The 20,492-nt window shown below is 33.6% G+C and overlaps 1 long non-coding RNA gene across 1 annotated transcript; it reads left to right on the forward strand.

Moving 5' to 3' along the window:
- The first annotated feature begins 10,923 nt into the window (after window positions 1-10,923).
- LOC132287683 (uncharacterized) lies at window positions 10,924-12,789 on the forward strand. Its single transcript, XR_009473109.1, has 2 exons — window positions 10,924-11,201; window positions 12,552-12,789. It is a non-coding gene; the product is annotated as an uncharacterized LOC132287683 (long non-coding RNA).
- The last annotated feature ends 7,703 nt before the right edge of the window (window positions 12,790-20,492 follow it).

Here is a 20,492-nt window from a genome sequence, read left to right on the forward strand (position 1 = left end):
TCACCTTCCTCTACATAACCCTAGAAGGGTTTACCATTTTGAGTTTGCTTGCCTTGAATTCTAGAGAGACACTTCTCTAGTGAGGTAGGGGGTGTTCTAGTTTATTATCTAAGTGAATTAATTGTTTTTGTAGTGATGTATAAGTTGTATGCATGTCTTTTGTTAATTTGAGAAATTAATGATTAATCATAGCTTGCATATAACTCACTTTAGACTTGGTATATGGCATGGCCATGACTTGATCTTTGTTATATATTAATTTGGGATGATTTAAATGAGTTTTCAAATCTAGAGATTTAATTAATTTAATTTGATTTAAATTCTACTTAATTGTACTTTGCTTATATTCCATTTTAGACTTGATATATGGCATAGCCATGACTTCATCCTTATTATATATTAATTTGGGATCATTTGAATAACTTTTAAAATCTAGAGATTTAATTAATTTAAATTAATTAAATTCTACATGATGTTGCCTTGCTTATTTTACACTTTTGATTTAATATATGCGATGACCATGGAATGATCTTTCATATATATTATTTTGGGAATTTTTGGACAACTTTTAAAATCTAGAGAAATTAATTAATTAGTTTCTATTTAATTGTTCTAATGATTTAGTAATGTATTTCATAGGCTTTTGTGTTTTTATCATATATCTTGACCGGTTGTAATTTAATTTCATTAATGTGGTTAATGAACTTGTATATTGATGTTATGATGATTTAATTATTCAAGTGATATTAATCAAATAAGTAAATCTTGGATCTTATACTAGTGGTATATTTACATAAATGAATTATATGTGTGATAAATTCTAGTTTGTAGTCTATATAGATGCACACTATTACTACATGACATTTCACATACCATGATAGTTGAAGACTTAGAGCATGACTTATGTGTTCCAAAATCTTGGTTGTGCATGGAATGTGGTTCAATGCATTATGTGTATGTTGATACAATCATGGTTTGCACAACTTGTTGATTTTAGAAACTTGGGATATCAATCAAGAATTGACATGGCTAGGACTTGGTTCTAATATGGGAGATAGAGAGCTCCCTACATTATAGTGCGCACTAGGGGAAGGTACCCATAGGTTAGTAGCCCTAAAGTGATCCCAAAAGTACTATTTTAATTCGGGCGATATCTGAGTATCCACATTGTTTGATTTCACTCCTTAAATTTCAAGTGTTATTCCTTGAAGATTTAAAAACCTTTTCGTGTTTTATGAAATATTCTAATCTTGTTTCAGTGCATAGATTTTATGTTTCACCTTTGATTTCACTCCTTAAATTTCAAGTGTTATTCCTTAAAGATTTAATAACCTTTTCGTGTTATATGGAATATTCCAACTTTGTTTAATTGCAGAGACTTTATGTTTCATCTTGGATCTCACTCTTTCAATTTCAAATGTTGCATTCCTTGAAGATTTAAAACTTTTTGTGTTATATGAAATGTTCCAACCTTGTCTAATTGCATAGATATTGTGTTTTGCCTTGATTTCACTCTTTAAATTTCAAATATTGCATTCCTTGAAGATTTAAAACTTTTTCGTGTTATATGGAATGATCCAACCTTGTTTAAATTACATAGACATCATGCTTTATCATTGATCTCACACTTCAAATTTCAAGTTGTATTCCTTAAAGATTTAAATCTTGTCGTGTTGTATGGATTATTCCAATCTTGTTCAATCTCGTAGATATTTTGATTCATGTTGCTTTATGCTAATATGACTTAGGAGTGATCCTCTAGAAACATTTTGACATAGACGTTAGGTGGCATGACCCCTTTCGAATTATTTCATATTAATGTAATAACCTTGTAAAAAGTTAAGTCTATGCATGCTCATTCCCTACGAGTAACTTGTTTACTCACCCCAAAGTTATCGAGTAATTTTTCAGGTACAAATGCCTTGGTTTGGGATGCACAACATCCCTAGGTCGTTTCGACGGATTGACGTTCATTTAAATGCATTCTTGTTCACATGCAAGTGTTAGCATGTTTAAGTTTTACTTTTAAAGTTGTAATGCTTAGTTAGGACAAAAATGTCATTTTTGCCTTAGACTTGTAATATGTGCTTAAGCACACTTTTTGATACTCATTCTATGTATATGATATGTGGCCAAGGGCCAAACTTCATTTGAAACCCATGAATACCTAAAAATGTTGAATTTGGTCTTTAATAAGAAAAGTATGAAAACTAGGGTTTCAATATGTTATTTTTGCACCGGAGTGTGCATTGTGTATGAAATTCATCCTTTAACATTCATTTACCATATATGAGGTGTAGCCAAGGGCCAAACACCATTTCGTTTTCACTTTTGCACTTTAGTTTCATATATTGCATTTGTTGGCTAATATAAGAAAATCTGAGCCTTTAAGGGTTCATTTTCAAATTGGCTGATGCAAACTGTATTCTGGCACATCCACTAGGTCTCATTTATTATGCATGAAGTGTGGCCATGGGCCAAACAGTCTTTTGATTATATTTAGGTACGGTTCTTGCATTGTTTCTCTTTAAAGGACAATTTTTCCGCATTGGGGTTTGGATAGGTCAAATTTTGCATTAGCTATATTTTTAAGCCGTGGATCATTGTAGCATGTCCTAATAGGTAAGTTACGTCTGCGTGCATGATCGTTTTAAAGAAAAACCTATTCATTGGTGAAATGAGCCTCCTTTGGACTCATTTTGCAATTTTGTTGAAAAATCTAGTTTAGGGGCATTTTGGGGTTTTCCTTTGGGAAATAAATTCTGGTCTTAACTCCATCACATAGAAAATGTGATTTTGGGGGGCATTTTGTCACAGCATTTTTCTGAAAAATATCATCTTGGTATCGAAAATCCCGTGTCGGTTCCATTTTTCTGCTTTTTCAGCTGTTTGGTTCAATTCAGGTTGGGTTAAACCGGTTGAAAGGGGCTAAACCGGTTCAAGGTATGCTTTGGGTTCAAGGTCCATGTTGAACTGGTTCAAGGGTGCTGAACTTGTTCAAGTCTTCTAGAAACTTTTCTTCAAGTTCAACTTTGGCCTTTCAACTTCAAACTGTCGTAACTTCTTCGTTTTAACTCTGAATTGGACCATTTTGAGTCTAAACAGACCGCGTCGAAGTAAAATTTCCAATGGTATAAATTTCAGTTTCAGATTATTCTCTTAGATTAAGATATCCTTATTTTAGTGAGAGGGTGTCAGATTTGCTTCGAACCGGGATAGGGTTCATTTAGGATTTCTCTTCCTTTGGCCTTAGGACTTCATGTGAAGTTATCAAATGATGTTTTTGGATGTTTTTTTTTATCTCATTTGACTTGTTGGAAGTCAAATTCCTTCCTCTTAAGGTAAAATGACCATTTTACCCTTGGTCCTTCTTTTGGTAAGGTTTTGATACCCTTGTCTTCGTTTTATTTCTGTTGACCATTGAAACTCCTCGAAGGGCCATTCTTATGTCTTAGGGATGACATACATCTCTAAGGATTTGTCCTTGTTTTGTTTCCACATTTTTGAATCCGTTTCGGGTCGTCACAGGACACACTGGGTTGAAAAATCTAAGGTCGTCACATGAATACTGAAAATATAAACTAGAATCCTACGTAGATGACTAGAAGAGTGATAATAACTGGTCTCTGCTCTGCACGAACAATATCTACACCAAATACTAACATGGACCTAACAAATAAATAATGAGTCAGGTCCACAAACAACTTCTTTCTACTACATCCCACATAGACCTAATAAATGAATACATCCTAGTCAATCCATGCAATAGTTACATACTCAGTATACATATAAATATACACTAAAGACTCTTACTGGACTATAGGGCAGACTCCTCCCGATATTAGGCATCATGCAAAAAAAACATGTGTAGTCATAAGTACCATCATCTACTGGGGCATACTCACATCTTCTATATCTAGTTACGTATCCCAACGGCAATATAATCTTCCTAACCATCGATTTTGAGAACTTATACTCACATCATGGTACATGCATATATCCATATCTAATAAATAATAAAATCCATATCCTAACAATGAAATGATAAGGAATGAGTCTAAACTTATTAGCCAACTCACCCTTAATATACAACCATATCCTGACAATGGTGTATAAATCCAAAACTATATCCTGACAATGGTTCCCACACAATCCAAAAAATAATAGATAAAAATCAAATATATATATATATACATATATATATATATATAAAATATCACAAAATACTGTAATAACATAATTATAATAATTTAAATCATCCATTGCAATTGTTATAACAATTAAAGCAAAATAAACATCAAACAAATAACTTATAATCCAATATATTATTTATAAATCACATTATGATTAACATCATTTATAATATGATTAATATCATTTATCAAAATATCCAATAATAACAATAATATAATAAATATCATTTATCAATGAGAATGAATAACTATGCTTAATAGCGTTTATCATGCTACACCATATACTCCAACTATGATAATTATATTTTAATATCATACCCAATATGTTTTCAATATGATTAATATTATTTATCAAATATACACCCTAAATTTAAATTATCATTTAAAATTTATCAAGTTTTAGTACAAAAAACGCAATTCCGAAAATAAGCCCAAAAATAAAGTATCTCTAAAAATTCTTAAAAAATAGAATAAGAAACATAATAAACAAAAACAACCAAATTTTAAATATGAGGACAATCGGACTTTGTTTCAGCATCCAACAAAAATCACAAAAATACTAAGATGCCTCCAAACAATTACAAAACGCGATTTCGGAACCCTAAACGATGGTTTTAGACCATAAATTGACATGACCCACAAGCTGAAGCTAGTGTGTTTTTCTCAATCAATTGTTTACACCCAAAACACACTATTATATGGTCAAAAACATAATTATTGAACAGACAGAATTCTGTCTTAGATCATCTGAAGATTATTTCCTAATAATTATACAAAATAATTTAATAATTTAATTACAATAATTAGGCATGAAGAGATCAAGTTATAATAACAATTCATACATCAAATTACAAAATCATACAAAGCATGCAAACATATATTTAAACATAAAAACTCTCTATTTTGGTCCGATTAAACATGCAAACCTATTTATTAATCATGTTTAATCATCCTAAAGCCATCCTAGATATGTATTGAACACTAGATCAAATGAAAGGAGTAGAACATAGAACTTGTCTGTAAGGGTTTTGAATTAAAACCTCAATCTCGTTCTCCAATCTGATCCTCAATGCCGGCAACCTCTGGTTCTCTCTTTCTTTCCTTACAATTTCTCCTTCTCCCTCTCTCTACATCCCTTTTTTCCTCCCTCTGATATAACTCATGTAAAACCCTCTTTGGCAGACTAATACACATATATATAGACTACATAACAACCTAATCCTAATTCTACTATACTTATAACTTACAAAAAAATAATAATAATAATAATAATAATCTACATATACCATATATATATATATATATATATATATATATATATATATATATATATACACACATAGCAATATATATATATAACTAATACCTACATGTATTATTAAATAATATCTATTATATTATTAAATAATAATGATAATAATAATAATACATATATATATATAATACAACAATAGACTATAATCCTTACCCATCTAGGCTTCCTATCCATGTAGTCCATGAGACCCATTTGGTTGGTTCATTACTACTACCCAAACCTATTCCTTTAAATAAAAATAAAATAAAATAAACAATTAAACATTTAAGCTAGCACATAAATACAAACAAATACACAATTAAGTAACATAAATCACATCAAACAAAGACACACAAATAAATCATATAATTCACATCAAATAATTAAATCATTTAAGCACATAAACACATAATTTTTTTTTTTTCCTAAATAACATAAACACATAATTACATAATCAATTAAAATGCAAATAAAAATAATTAAATAAATCCTTTTAAAATCCTCTAAAAATTAGAGGTATTACATTTTTCTCCCCTAATAAAGGAATTCCATCCTCAGAATTTACGAAACTCTAAATTATTTTTTTTTTTAAATTCATTTTTCCGTTCTCAAGTGGACTCAACCTATATATGGGCTCCACTAAACTCCAATGCATCAAATAATACATATGATTCCTATTATTAAGAACATAATAATCATACTACACATAGGTTGTATCTAACAATAATTTAATGTACCCAATATTTATACAAGGGTACTATCCACATTTTTACAACCTTATAAGTCCACCAAATATTATGAATTTTACATCTCAGTCACTCAGACCTCCATAACATTATTTACAGGACCTACTAATCCTCCCCTAGTACCTTAAACTTTATCTTTATAATGTAACACCTACTCTAGTGTCAGCTCCGATATTTTAAGTTAACCTCTTTAATTACCTTGGTTGTAGTTTGTGTCGTAGTAGTATGTGTCACTACTACACAAGCTATAAATTCAACTAAGATAACTCAACACCTAACCGAAGGTTAAGTATTGTATCGGCTGTTGGGAGCATCTACCTCCACATTCGCTCCTACCAGGTGAAACTTAATGTAAAATGTGAATTTTCCAGCACTTCTATCAATCTATGATGTCTCATGATCAGTTCTATTCATATGAACTGATGTCTGGAACTAAGGTATACACTAAACTACCTACAAACATTTCTTAAAATAACATTCCACACTACATAAGGCGATACCACTACTGCTAGCTTTAAAATTTTCTAGTTAGCTTATTAAGTTGATGGATCACAAGCTTACAATAAAATGAACCACAGTAGGCCATATATCTTTACGATCTCTGTAATATAAAGCTTTGCTAACTTTACTGATGATATCAGCGCAAATGTGCATGAAATATGTTAATTTAATTAATTAGTCAACCAATAACCCAAACAGAATTGTGACCCTTGTGCGAAGTCTGTAATCCTTCAATAAAGTCCGTGGAAAATGCTCTCTCCATCCATCAGACAAGTCATCAATTTCCTAAAAATAGCTATTTGTTGTGAATTGTGACCTTTAACAACTCTATATTATTTATACAAGTGAAGAGACTCTGTTTCCTCCTTCATGTGCAACATCAGCAATTCCTCCTGCCCATGTGACTGAATTCTTAATTAAGAATAGACTGATATTATTCAGTCTCGTGTCCTCACTTGGCATCATTCTAGTAGATACTTGAGCAATAAAAGAGATACCTAAACTAAACCAATACAAAGTCTTTCTTCCAACTTGGTAACAACTCTGGAATTCCCAAAAAGATGCTCGACAAATCTTTCACCTTTGATAAACCATCATGGCGTCACAATGGTCTTTATTTAAATTACACCCTTATAAAAATAGAAACATTACTAAACCATCATTATATCATGGCATTGCAACAAGATACGTATCTCGACCTAGCATAAAAATATATTAAACTAATCATACCAGATTATTTAATTCGTAGTTATGGTTTAACTATCCCACCCAGATAACATACCATATTGATGCATGTCAAGGTCTAATAGATTGGATAAAATTGGATATATATATATATATATATATATATATATATATATATATATATACCAAATCCCTATGATCACATGCTCACAACTCTAGTGTAAAACAGTGCTAACACTCCATGGTGTGGAAATATTAGGTAGATGATCACATACTTGTGTCACCGACTAAATCACACACCAAAATCCTTAATACCAAGGAAAATAAAATCTATATAACATACAAATTAACACGTAATGTACTCATGCTTAAGACAGTGTTCTTTCTAAGGAAAATCTCCTCTGAAATCAAACTTACAAAAATTGTTTCACATTTCCTTTTATAGTTTCATAGGTAATCATCCAACCTCGAAACATCACCTTTAAACATAGCTTAAAAGCAAAATCTGTTTGCATAACCAAATACCAATGGCTCAACTCTACACCTCCATATATGAGGAATGTAAGCAAATTATAGAAACGTCACAGCATAATATCAATGCTCTCTTGAATATGATATAAAATTAAATGGTTCGTTCTGATAAGAACTCCATCAAATCCCCAAACTTTCGGAGAATACATCACATATATATCTTTTAGAGATGAACATAAAGCTTACCGACACATAGGTTGAACAACACCAATTCTTCTAATATCTTTCGCTATACTACTAGCAAATAATATCCCCTTCGTACAATCATTCATCTTCAAGATTCAGTACCATCTTTCTTGGATACTCCAAAATCTCCTCAATTAGGATCCTCTTCAGGGTTCTCCTCTTCTCTTTTCTCCTCTTTGAGAACAATTGAAGTCGTGTTGGCCCTGAAATGCGGTGACCTATCATGTACAATTAAAATATTCCTAGGCTTATACTTTGAAGTAGCGTCAACCGGAACTAAACCTTTGATCCCTAATTAATAGATAAATCGATAATGTATTCTTTTACTTATTCAGGTTCTCTATCACTTCCGCCTCAGACCTATCCTTTTCTAATGCCAACCATTCTATAACTACATAATATATTTGACATTAACTCATCTAACAGACCGTAAATAGAATACAATGAATCCTATTATGGGCTCTAAGTATCAAGAGACGCAACGTGAAAATCACATAACGAAAGACACCCTAAGGACACTTGAACCTGGAATGCTCTGATACCAACTATGATACTCCCGAATTTCCAAGTGTAGGTTGGCCAGGCTCACACCCGAAGACCCGGGTATATTAAAACAATGTGACAATAAATGAACACAGAATACAAAAGGATAAATAAAGAATAAGGTAAAATGCAAAAAAAACCCCTGAACTATAGGGCAATGAGCAATTAACCCCCTGAATTACTAAAGTTGCAACTAACCCCCTAAATTATGCATTTTTGTTGCAAATGACCCCCTCAGTCACTGTTCCGGTCGGATCGTCGTCATATGATGGTCACATGACATACACTATAACTTTAATGACTATAATGCCCTCATGACCATGAAAAAACACTAATGCCCTTACTTTAACTATTAAACCCACACCCCTTTTAAACACCTAAACACACCCTTATACTGTTCATATTCACTATTCATCTTTCTCGCTGGAACATAGCTCTCATCTCCTCTCTCCCTTCCTCTGTTTATATATATATGTGGCCTGGAAAAAGAAAAAAAACACACACACACAATCAATTTCACAGAGGATGCATACAGGCATGATCGACTCAATCTTCTGTACTGTGTCGACTCGCTCTTCTAGACCTTTGATTGATTGAGGCACATATATCCAAACCTCAAATACCTAAAAGTCATTTAGTTCCTTCTCTGCACCAAACACGCAGATCCACCGATAAAACCATAAAATTGATCACAAATCAACCAAGCCACACAAAACCATGGCGGCGATCCGTGAGCTTCCACTTCCAATTCCAGTGACGGCAAAGAGAACCGAACCGGACAACAGCAACGATGAGCAAACTATCCGGTGAGGACCAGCTAATCCACAGCCATCCTCTCCACCACTTGCCACCATTATCCAAAGCTAAGCTCGCAGCGTTCAGTCCTGCTGGTCGCCATCAAACCCAATCACGGCCCATCACCGGAATCGCGACTTCTTTAGTTGCTGATTCGATGTCGTCTAGAACCAGCCATCTCCACTAGCCGAGCACACCGCCGTCAGTGTTCCGAGCACCGCCACAAGCTCACCGCCGCCTCCTTTACAGCCGACACCATCAAAGCCGAGCTAGCTGCCGCGAGTTCACCATCACAACCCATTGTTCACCGCCCCAAGCTCTCCACGGCCGAGCCAATAGCCAAGCAATCTCATTGCAAAATTTTGGTGAACCTTGACCCATTGACCCAGGCGAAAGCTCCGAACAAAAACTCCCCATTGAAGACCCAATTCCATCTCACCGGAATTGGGTTATATGGATGCTAGGAGGAGAGAGAATGGAGAACAGAGAAAGAGAGAAATTAGGGAAAGAGGGGAACAAATTTTTTTTTTTTTCTGGTTTATGAAATTATCGATGGCCTCTCTCAAAATGACGTAGTTTTTAAAAAGGGTGTAATACCCCTAATTTTAAAAGGATAGTCTCGGTATTTATTTATTTGTTTTAATTGTATTTTTTAATTATTTGACTAATTGCTTATGTGTTTAATTGAATTAGGTATTACTTGATTATTTGATTATGTGTCTATGTATTATTTGTATTTGTCTATGTGTTAATTGTTTAATTAGATTATGTGCTTAAATGGTGTTTTGATAAATTGTAAATTAAATGTTTTCTTTTCTTTTATTATTTTATTTTATTTTTCTTTTATAGTTATGGTTAGTAGTAATGGGCCAACCAATTGGGTCCCATGGACTACTTAGATAGGAGGTTGGATGTGTATGGATTATTACCCATGAATAATGTATGTATATATATAGATATATATTATATACATATAAAAAGGAAAGTAATTTATTAATTATTTTTATAGTAACTTGGGTAGTAATATTTAATCTGATGTATATGTTTTATATTTAAATAATAAAAATATACATAGATTTGATACGTATTATGTTTTAAGTTACTTTATAATACTATGGTAACTTAAGTATTATTGGATAATCCATAGAATGTGTATAATTTATTTATTTGATAAACATATACATAAATTATATACGTAACATATTTTACTTACCTTTTTAATATATATATATATATAAGAGAAAGTAATTTATTAATTACTTTTATGGTAATTTGGGTAGTAATATTTAATCTGATGTATATATTTATTTAAATAATAAAAATATACATAGATTTGATACGTATTATGTTTTAAGTTACTTTATAATATTATGGTAACTTAAATATTATTGGATAATCCATTAATAAATAATGGAATGTGTATTAATTTATTTATTTAATAAACATATACATAAATTATATACGTAACATATTTTGCTTACCTTTTTAATATTTTTATTTTCATTTTTTTTTAGTTGACTTGGATTGGGAAAAGGGTTAGAGTTAAATTATTTAGCCTATAAATATATAGCTATAGGTTGTAAAAGGGGGTTAGAAATATTCACGTGATATATACTAGAGAGATAGTGTTAGAGAGGGAAGGAAGAAAAGGAAGGAATGAGGAGAAAAAAATCATGTAGAGAGAAGATCAAGGAAGAAGAAGTTTAACTTTCGATCCGAAAGTTTAAGGTAAGTTCTTCTTCTATCTCTTTCCCTTTGATTCGTGTTTCTGTACATGCCTAGGAAATTCCAGGATTTATTAAACACATAAAATTAAATAATTATGCATGTTTAATTGGGTTAGAACATAGGTTTTATGAAATTGGTTCATATCTGTTCTTGTGTTATGAATTGATAAAATGCATGATTTTGATTTGATTTCTTATGTGAATTTTTACATGTTTAAATTATGTATTTTTCATATCTGTGGAATGATGGAACGTAGAAACATGCCTAGGATTCCTGAACATTAAATAGGGACTAGGTTTGGGTTTTAATAAATTTAAATAGACTCAATCATAATGATGTTTGCTATTTGAATGTTTTAAACAAACGAATGGATTTAATCTTTTAAACTATTTTAGCAATTGAGATTAAATGTGTAGGATGAATTGGATATAGAGAATCCTTATTTAACGGTATAATAAAATATCATCATGTATAAGATTCAGTTTGTGTAGGACATATGATATAGGAAGTTTAAAGAAATAATAAGTCATTCCTATTATGTGATAACTTGATATCATATTTATCATAGTTATTTATGGAATGTTTGATGTATTTCCTTAATTGTTACATCAATTGTTGGATTGTGTGGTTTAATGCACCGGTATGGGACGGTGGCATTCTAGGGATGGATTAACTTATCAGTTAAGTCCTACCTATTTTATATAAGGGAATAGATTAACAAAAATGTTAAGTCCTACTTATATTTTAAGTCAGGTCAGCTGAACAAGTTGAATGACTTATGGAGAATTAATTTATTATATAAGGGAATGGATTAACTAAAATGTTAAGTCCTACTTATATTTAAGTCAGGTCAGCTGAACAAGTTGAATGACTTATGGAGGATTAATTTATTATATAAGGGAATGGATTAACTAAAATGTTAAGTCCTACTTATATTCAAGTCAGGTCAGCTGAACAAGTTGAATGACTTATGCAAGATTAATTTATACTGGATAGGATGGTTACTAGATTTTATATATATAAGTATGGTGCCATGATATGAGCTTGAGTCTCAGGATCAATGGTTTGGGCGCGTATATCGCCAGGGATGTGTAGCTAGATATAGTGTAGTTGTGTACCCTGGTAGGTCTAGGTACTCATGCCTACTATATGTGCGTTTTGCATGTTGCCTACTATTCAGGTTGAGACAACCTTATAGTCTAGTGAGGTTCCTTTAGTGTGTATATATATATATATACGGACTACTAGTTACTGTTGGATTGACTAAGATATATACGTGTATCGGATCTCTGCTTGGACTGTAGTAGAGTAGAACTTGTTTGTGGGCCTGACCCACCATTATTTTTTCAGGTGTTCGTCACGAGTAGAGGTTGTTCGTGCTGAGCGGGGATCAGTCTACTTCATTTTTCCGATGCTACATAGGAGTTCCTTTATAATTCAGTTTCCTGTTTTAGATTACTGTCATTTGTTTAGTTTGGATTTTCTAGGGGTCCACACAGTATGGATTCCCGAGTTGTATTTTGGAGGATCAGTTGTATCAGAAGAGTTTATTAATTAATGGAAATATATTATGAGGTTTATTATTAAATTATCATTTTAGTTTCTTGTCAGCATTTTATTTATTCTTCTTTATTCTTTTGTACTCTGTGTTCGTTTGTTATCAATTTATTTTGATATCCTCGGGTATTTGGGCGTGCGCCTGGCCAACCCGCATTCGGAAATTCGGGGGTATCACAAAGGGTAAATTTGTCTTTTAATATTTCTGACCAAGTCACCTACCGGAATGCAACAAAACAATAATTTAGGGGATATTTTGCAATAAAATCATAGTTCAGGGTGATTTTTTGTAGTTTAAGGGGTTAATTGCAAAATCCCAATAGTTCAGGGGGGTTTTTTGCATTTTACCCTAAATAATAAATAAAATGCTGAAAGGAAAACTAAAATAATAATTAAATTTTCAAAATAAATGTTATTAAATAATAATCTAAAATACACCCATAGGCTATAATTCTTACCCATCTAGACTTCATATCCAAGTAATCCATGAGTCCCATTTAGTTGGTCCTTACAGTACCCAAACCCATTTCTTTAAATAAAAAATAAATAATTAAACATTTAAGCTAACACATAAATATAAACAAATACACAATTAAATCACATAAATCACATCAAACAAATACACACAAATAAATCACATAATTCACATCAAACAATTAAATCATTAAAGCACATAAACACATAGCCACATAATCAATTAAAATGCAAATAAAATAATTAAATAAATCCTTTTAAAATTCTCTGAAAATTAAGGGCATTACACGCTCCCCCACGCTGTCACATCCAACCGCAGTCCTAGTTACCATCATTACTCATTAATCTCACCCTAATTATTATGGCAAAATTAGGGGGCATAAGAAAGGGATGGAAACGTTAATGGGCTTGCACTCGGACAGATCTAGCCCAGTGCGTCCAATCAATAAGGCTCTTCACCAACCCTGAGGTCCAAAGATCCAGCCCAACAAATGCAGAGTTGAAAGGAAGAAGGCTGGGCCTCCGATTGGGCCGGTTCGTACAAACGGACCGCCCCACAAAAGAATAAAGCCCGTCAACGTCGGATTTGAAAAGAAATATAGGAAATTAGGGCAAGCGAAAATATACTATAAATAGGATATAGAAAGAAGGAAAGGGGCAGATTGTGTGGAGTGTGAGAAAAACTTTCTATAATAAAAAAGAAAATTTCTTGCATCTTCATGTGTGTATTGTAGTTGATTGCATTCTGGTGATCTATTTCCGGATTTCTTTCTCATTTAATTTTGCTTTATATCCAATTTTCTATATTATAGTTGTACGTTGAATGAAAAAGAAAAATAAAAAATAGTTACCAACGCCACTTAGACTAATATTCTCTTGCACATAACGTGATATATACTAATTTAATTTTAGTATTTAGCTTCACTAGTTGCCAATTATGCTAATAAGTTTTAAGACTTTATGGAAGTGATCAAGAGAGCAGAATTCTGTTGTACTCTAACCACATTGTATAGCCAAAACCACATGGTAATTGAGTTGTAATCATGGCTACATTTTGCTTATGAAACTGATGTTAGTTGTTGCGCTAGGACATATATAGCGGAGAATATTTGTTCCAAAACACCAAATTTCTTGTAAGTGTAATTAGTGTTCAAAATTAGCACATGGGTGTCCCATTTCCTACTCTATTAAATTCAACGTTTTTACAATGTCCAAGAAGCATATAAATTTTGTCAACGACCATTCCTGTTTATTTGTTGATTTAGATAAACAAGGTGACAAAACCAGACTTGTGTTGTTTATTAACACAGTTGGAATAGCTATCTAGTTAAAGCTCGAGTTAAAAATGTTCAACTCACAATGTAAATCATTTAGGTTCTTTCTCTGAACAATTCGGTCATCATATCTAAATATTGGAACAAAATTAAAATCTTAAACACATCACAAAAATATACTAAGACAAGAGTAATTATTATTTTATTTACTTATAGGTTGGTTATTAGCTCCTCCTGGCCAGTAAATGTTGGATTGATTGATGGATCGATCTATACATTGAAATAGTTTTTACTTTCAATACGTGATTGGTTAATTAAACACTAACAATAATGAGATATATATGATTATACAGCAGTAAGATTAGAGTACATAGCCAATTCAAATACAATGAATTACAACTAATATTGTTGTTCTAATAAAAGATAACATTCTGAAACACTTTGCTTGCAGTACTTGACTACCTGTATGGCAAATGTTGTGGAAGAGAACAGTCACCTCTTCCCTCGAACCCAAACGGTTGCTTATTATTATCCCAGCTTTCTCAAGCAATTTAACATCCTCTGCAGAGTAGATCAGTGCATCCATGAGGAGAGCATGTAATGTGAAGTAATGTTTGATACTAATGCAAGTTTGCTCGAAAGCAATGAGATTTGTGAAGAATGGCACTGTGATACCGTCAAGGTAGGAAGGTGGGATCTCAAAACGACCTCTCCTACACAGCCAAAAACAAGAATGAGGATCCAATACTAAACTTGATGTCTAACAGGTGTTTCCCATTACCTGCGGCCACTAACTTGACTCCTGTCATGTCAAGTTCTGTTGTTGAATATTTGAATTCCGTCTTCTTCAATGTGTCCTCCATACCACCTATACAATTCCAAATTGTATACATGTTATGCAACTGATAATAATAGGGGTGGCAATTCGTGTTGCGTGTCATGTTCGTGTCAACATAATTACGATACAAATACGATTAGGGTCGACACGAATACGACACAATGACCCTTGACACGAACACGATTATTACACGTGTAAGCAGGGACGGATCTGTGAAGGGCTCAGTGGGAGCGCCCCCATTGAAATTTTTTATTATTATATTTTATACCCCTAAATTTATACTTTTTTGCATTTCTATCCATAAAATTTTAAAATTGCCCCTACTGAAATTATGAAAAAACCCCTCTATATAAATTTATCCCCCTTCATAATTCCTAGATCCGTCTCTGCATGTAACACGACACGCGTAACCTGTTTAATAAATGGGTCAAGACTTGACTTTTAAGTCATTTTTTACACGAACACGACAAGTTTAGCTAATCGGGTTAACCGTTTCATAATCATGTTTATAGGGTCAAACACGGACACAGATACAATAAATCAACTCAACATTACACAATGAAATAAAATAATAAATAACTTTGAATAATACATTAATAACACTTTGCAATTCTTTCAATAAAATGAATACAATAATATGAACAATATGGATATAAAAAAAAACAAGAATTTAACAACATATATAATTCAGCAATATAATATTAATATTAACTCAATAATATAAATTAAGGAGTAAAACGACAATAATAAAATAGATAAGAAAGTGCTAGACTAATTGTTGAGGGCATGTGTAAATACATTGACCTAAAGCTGATAGTTCTCCCCTTCGTGGGGGTACTGGAGAAACTAGTCTATTCCAAGATACAACACAATCAGCTCGCAGCGGCTTCTCCTTCGTTTGCACGACCACAGGAAGATTAGGTCCAATTCTATATAAGTCTAGTTGCTCATAAAGTCAATATGTAAAAGTACTCTCAAAAAATGAAAGAATGAAATATAGATAGATAATATTTTACTAATAGGCTCACAGCCTTACACATAAACGTATCACTCTACAACATATCGCTCTACCACATATCACTCTACCAAATTACTTCTTGACATTCAGAGAACAAATATGAGAATTAAAAACTCTCTTCGATTCATATTCACGATGGTGTTACATTCAATTTATAGAGTAATATCTAGCTATAATAGGTAACTAAATATACAATAATCGGGAATCTAATTACCTACCAATTAGCCCTAAATCAAGGAGAAAAATAATTCAATCCTACAATTGTATAACAGGTAAAATCTCAACACTCCCCCTCAAGTTGGTGCATAGATCTCACACATGCCCAACTTGTCTAAAAATTTTGAAAACAATTGATTTGAGACTGCTTTGGTGAGAATATCGGCTAGTTGATCCTCAGATCGAATCTTAGGCAACTCCACAATTTTTTCATCCAATTTCTCCTTAATGAAGAATCTGTCTATTTCGACATGCTTCGTACGATCATGTTGAACTGGATTATGGGCACTATCATATGCTACTTTACTGTCACAATATAGTCGAATCGGTTGCCCAGGTAGATAACCCAAATCCCGTAAGAGAAGTCTTAACCACAAAGTTTCACAAAGTCCAAGCGCCATACCTCTGAATTCAGCTTCTGCACTCGAACGAGCAACATCATTTTGTTTCTTACTTCTCCATGTAACAAGATTACCTCCTACAAAAGTGAAGTAACCAGAAGTAGATCGTCTATCATCTGTAGCTCCAGCCCAGTCAGCATCAGTATATGCATCTATGTTTTGATAACCAACATTTTTAGTGAACAAAATTCCTTTTCCAGGAGTAGATTTCAGATACCCAAAAATGCGCATAACTTCAGTCATATGTTGCTCCCCAGGATCATGCATAAACTGGCTAACAATGCTCAATGCATAAGTCAGATCCGGTCTTGTGTGTGCTAAGTACATCAATCTCCCTATAAGTCTTTGGTATCTTCTTTTATTAGCAGGTACTTGGTTGGACTCAACACATAACTTCAACCCTTCTTCTACAGCTGTCTCAGCTGGTTAACATGCTGTCATGCCAGTCTCTTGTAATAGATTTAAGGCATATTTTCTTTGAGATAGAAAGATTCCTTTATTAGACCGAGATACTTCGATCCCAAGAAAATATCTCAAAGGACCTAGATCTTTCATTTCGAATTCTCTGGACAAGTACTTCTTGAGAGCCTTCATTTCTTCAAGATCATTTCTTGTAACCACAATGTCATCTACATATACAATAAGTGCAGTGATCTTACCCTGTTGTTTCTTCAGGAATAATGTGTGGTCTGAATTGCTCTGACGGTAGCCAAAGGCTATCATCGACTTTGTGAATCTTCCAAACCATGCTCTCGGAGATTGTTTTAACCCATATAATGATTTCTTTAACCTGTAGACTTTTCGACTATACTTTTTAGGTATCATGCATCCTGGTGGGAGATCCATGTAGACTTCTTCAGATAATTCACCATGCAGAACGGCATTCTTCACATCGAATTGTTGTAATGGCCAATCCAAGTTTGCAGCTAAAGACAACAAGACACGAACTGTGTTTATTTTGGCTACAAGTGCGAACATCTCTGTGTAATCGATTCCATAGGTTTGGGTGTAACCTTTTGCCACCAATCTTGCTTTAAAGCGTTCAACTGTGCCATTTGCTTTATACTTCACAGTGTAAATCCATCGACATCCAACTGGTTTCTTTCCTGGTGGAGGATCAATGATTTCCCAAGTTTTATTTTTCTGCAAGGATTTCATCTCCTCGTTCATAACTGCTTTCCACCTAGGGTTAGCTAAGGCTTCCTGCACACTGTTAGGAATAGATACAGCAGATAATTGATTTACAAATGACAAATTTGATTTTGACAATCGATGGTTCGACACATAATTGCTCATGGGATACTTAACTTTACTAAAAAGTTCAAGTTCATATATGGGTTTAGGAATACCTCTAGTGTGACGCGGTGGTAATTGTTTTCTGAGTGGGTTAAGCACCAGTTCCGTTATAGGCAGCGGTTTGGTTCGGAGGCGTCGGCATTGGTTGGAGAGCAGCATCGGCGTCGTTGGTTGGAGACAGCGACGGCTATGGCGATTCGGCGGTTCTGAGATGGCCGCAGCGTCGTCGTCGACGGTTGAACAGCGGTGAAGGTCCGGCGATGGCTATGGTTTGTGATAGCAGCGGGTATGGGTCTATGTCTGGATATGGTGAATGTATGGGTCTGTGTATGGGTATGTGGATGTGAATTTATTTGTATGTGTATAGGCCTGGTGTTGGAATGTATGTGTATGGGTCTATGAATTTCAAAGATAAATTAAAAGAGATTTAAAGAATACGATTCAATGATGGCTCTGATACCATCTTGAAATTCAGAGAACAAATATGAGAATTAAAAACTCTCGATTCCTATTCATGATGGTGTTACATTCAATTTATAGAGTAATAACTAGCTACAATAGGTAACTAAATATACAATAATCGGGAAACTAATTACTTACCAATTAGTCCTAAATCAAAGAGAAAAATAATTCAATCCTACAACTGTATAATTGGTAAAATCTCAACACTCCCCCTTAAGTTGGGGCATAGATGTCACACATGCCCAACTTGTCTAAAAATTTTGAAAACAATTGATTTGAGACTGCTTTGGTGAGAATGTCAGCTAGTTGATCCTCAGATCGAATCTTATGCAACTCCACAATTTTTTCATCCAATTTCTCCTTAATGAAGAATCTGTCTATTTCGACATGCTTCGTACGATCATGTTGAACTGGATTATGGGCAATATCACAAGCTGCTTTATTGTCACAATATAGTCGAATCGGTTGCCCAGGTAGATAACCTAAATCCTGCAAGAGAAGTCTTAACCACAAAGTTTCACAAAGTCCAAGCGCTATACCTCTGAATTCAGCTTCTGCACTCGAACGAGCAACAACATTTTGTTTCTTACTTCTCCATGTAACAAGATTACCTCCTACAAAAGTGAAGTAACCAGAAGTAGATCGTCTATCATCTATAGCTCCAGCCCAGTCAGCATCAGTATATGCAACTATGTTTTGATAACCAGCATTTTTAGTGAACAAAATTCTTTTTCCAGGAGCAGATTCAGATACCTTAAAATGCGTATAATTGCAGTCATATGTTGCTCTCTAGGATCATACATAAACTGGCTAACAATGCTCAATGCATAAGCTAGATCCGGTCTTGTGTGTGCTAAGTACATCAATCTCCCTACAAGTCTTTGGTATCTTCCTTTATTAGCAGGTACTTGGTTGGACTCAACACATAACTTCAACCCTTCTTCTACTGGTGTCTCAGCTGTTTGACATGCTGTCATGCCAGTCTCTTGTAATAGATTTAAGGCATATTTTCTTTGAGATAGAAAGATTCCTTTATTAGACCGAGATACTTCAATCCCAAGAAAATATCTCAAAGGACCTAGATCTTTCATTTCGAATTCTCTGGACAAGTACTTCTTGAGAGCCTTCATTTCTTCAGGATCATTTCCTGTAACCACCATGTCATCTACATATACAATAAGTGCAGTGATCTTATCCTGTTGTTTCTTCAGGAATAATGTGTGGTCTGAATTGCTCTGACGGTAGCCAAAGGCTATCATCGACTTTGTGAATCTTCCAAACCATGCTCTCGGAGATTGTTTTAACCCATATAATGATTTCTTTAACCTGCAGACTTTCCGACTATACTTTTCAGGTATCATGCATCCTAGTAGGAGATCCATATAGACTTCTTCAGATAATTCACCATGCAGAATAGCATTCTTCACATCGAATTGTTGTAATGGCCAACCCAAGTTTGCAGCTAAAGACAACAAGACATGAACTGTGGTTATTTTGGCTACAAGGGCGAACGTCTCTATGTAATCGATTCCATAGGTTTGGGTGTAACCTTTTGCCACCAATCTTGCTTTAAAGCGTTCAACTATGCCATCTGCTTTATACTTCACAGTGTAAATTCATCGACATCCAACTGGTTTCTTTCCTGGTGGAGGATCAATAAGTTCCCAAGTTTTATTTTTCTGCAAGGATTTCATCTCCTCGTTCATAGCTGCTTTCCACCTAGGGTCAACTAAGGCTTCTTGCACACTGTTAGGA

This window comes from Cornus florida, unplaced genomic scaffold, assembly GCF_030987335.1.
Source record: "Cornus florida cultivar Cherokee Brave unplaced genomic scaffold, ASM3098733v1 CherokeeBrave_3.0.0_Hap2_Chr02, whole genome shotgun sequence".
Classification (NCBI taxonomy): domain Eukaryota; kingdom Viridiplantae; phylum Streptophyta; class Magnoliopsida; order Cornales; family Cornaceae; genus Cornus; species Cornus florida.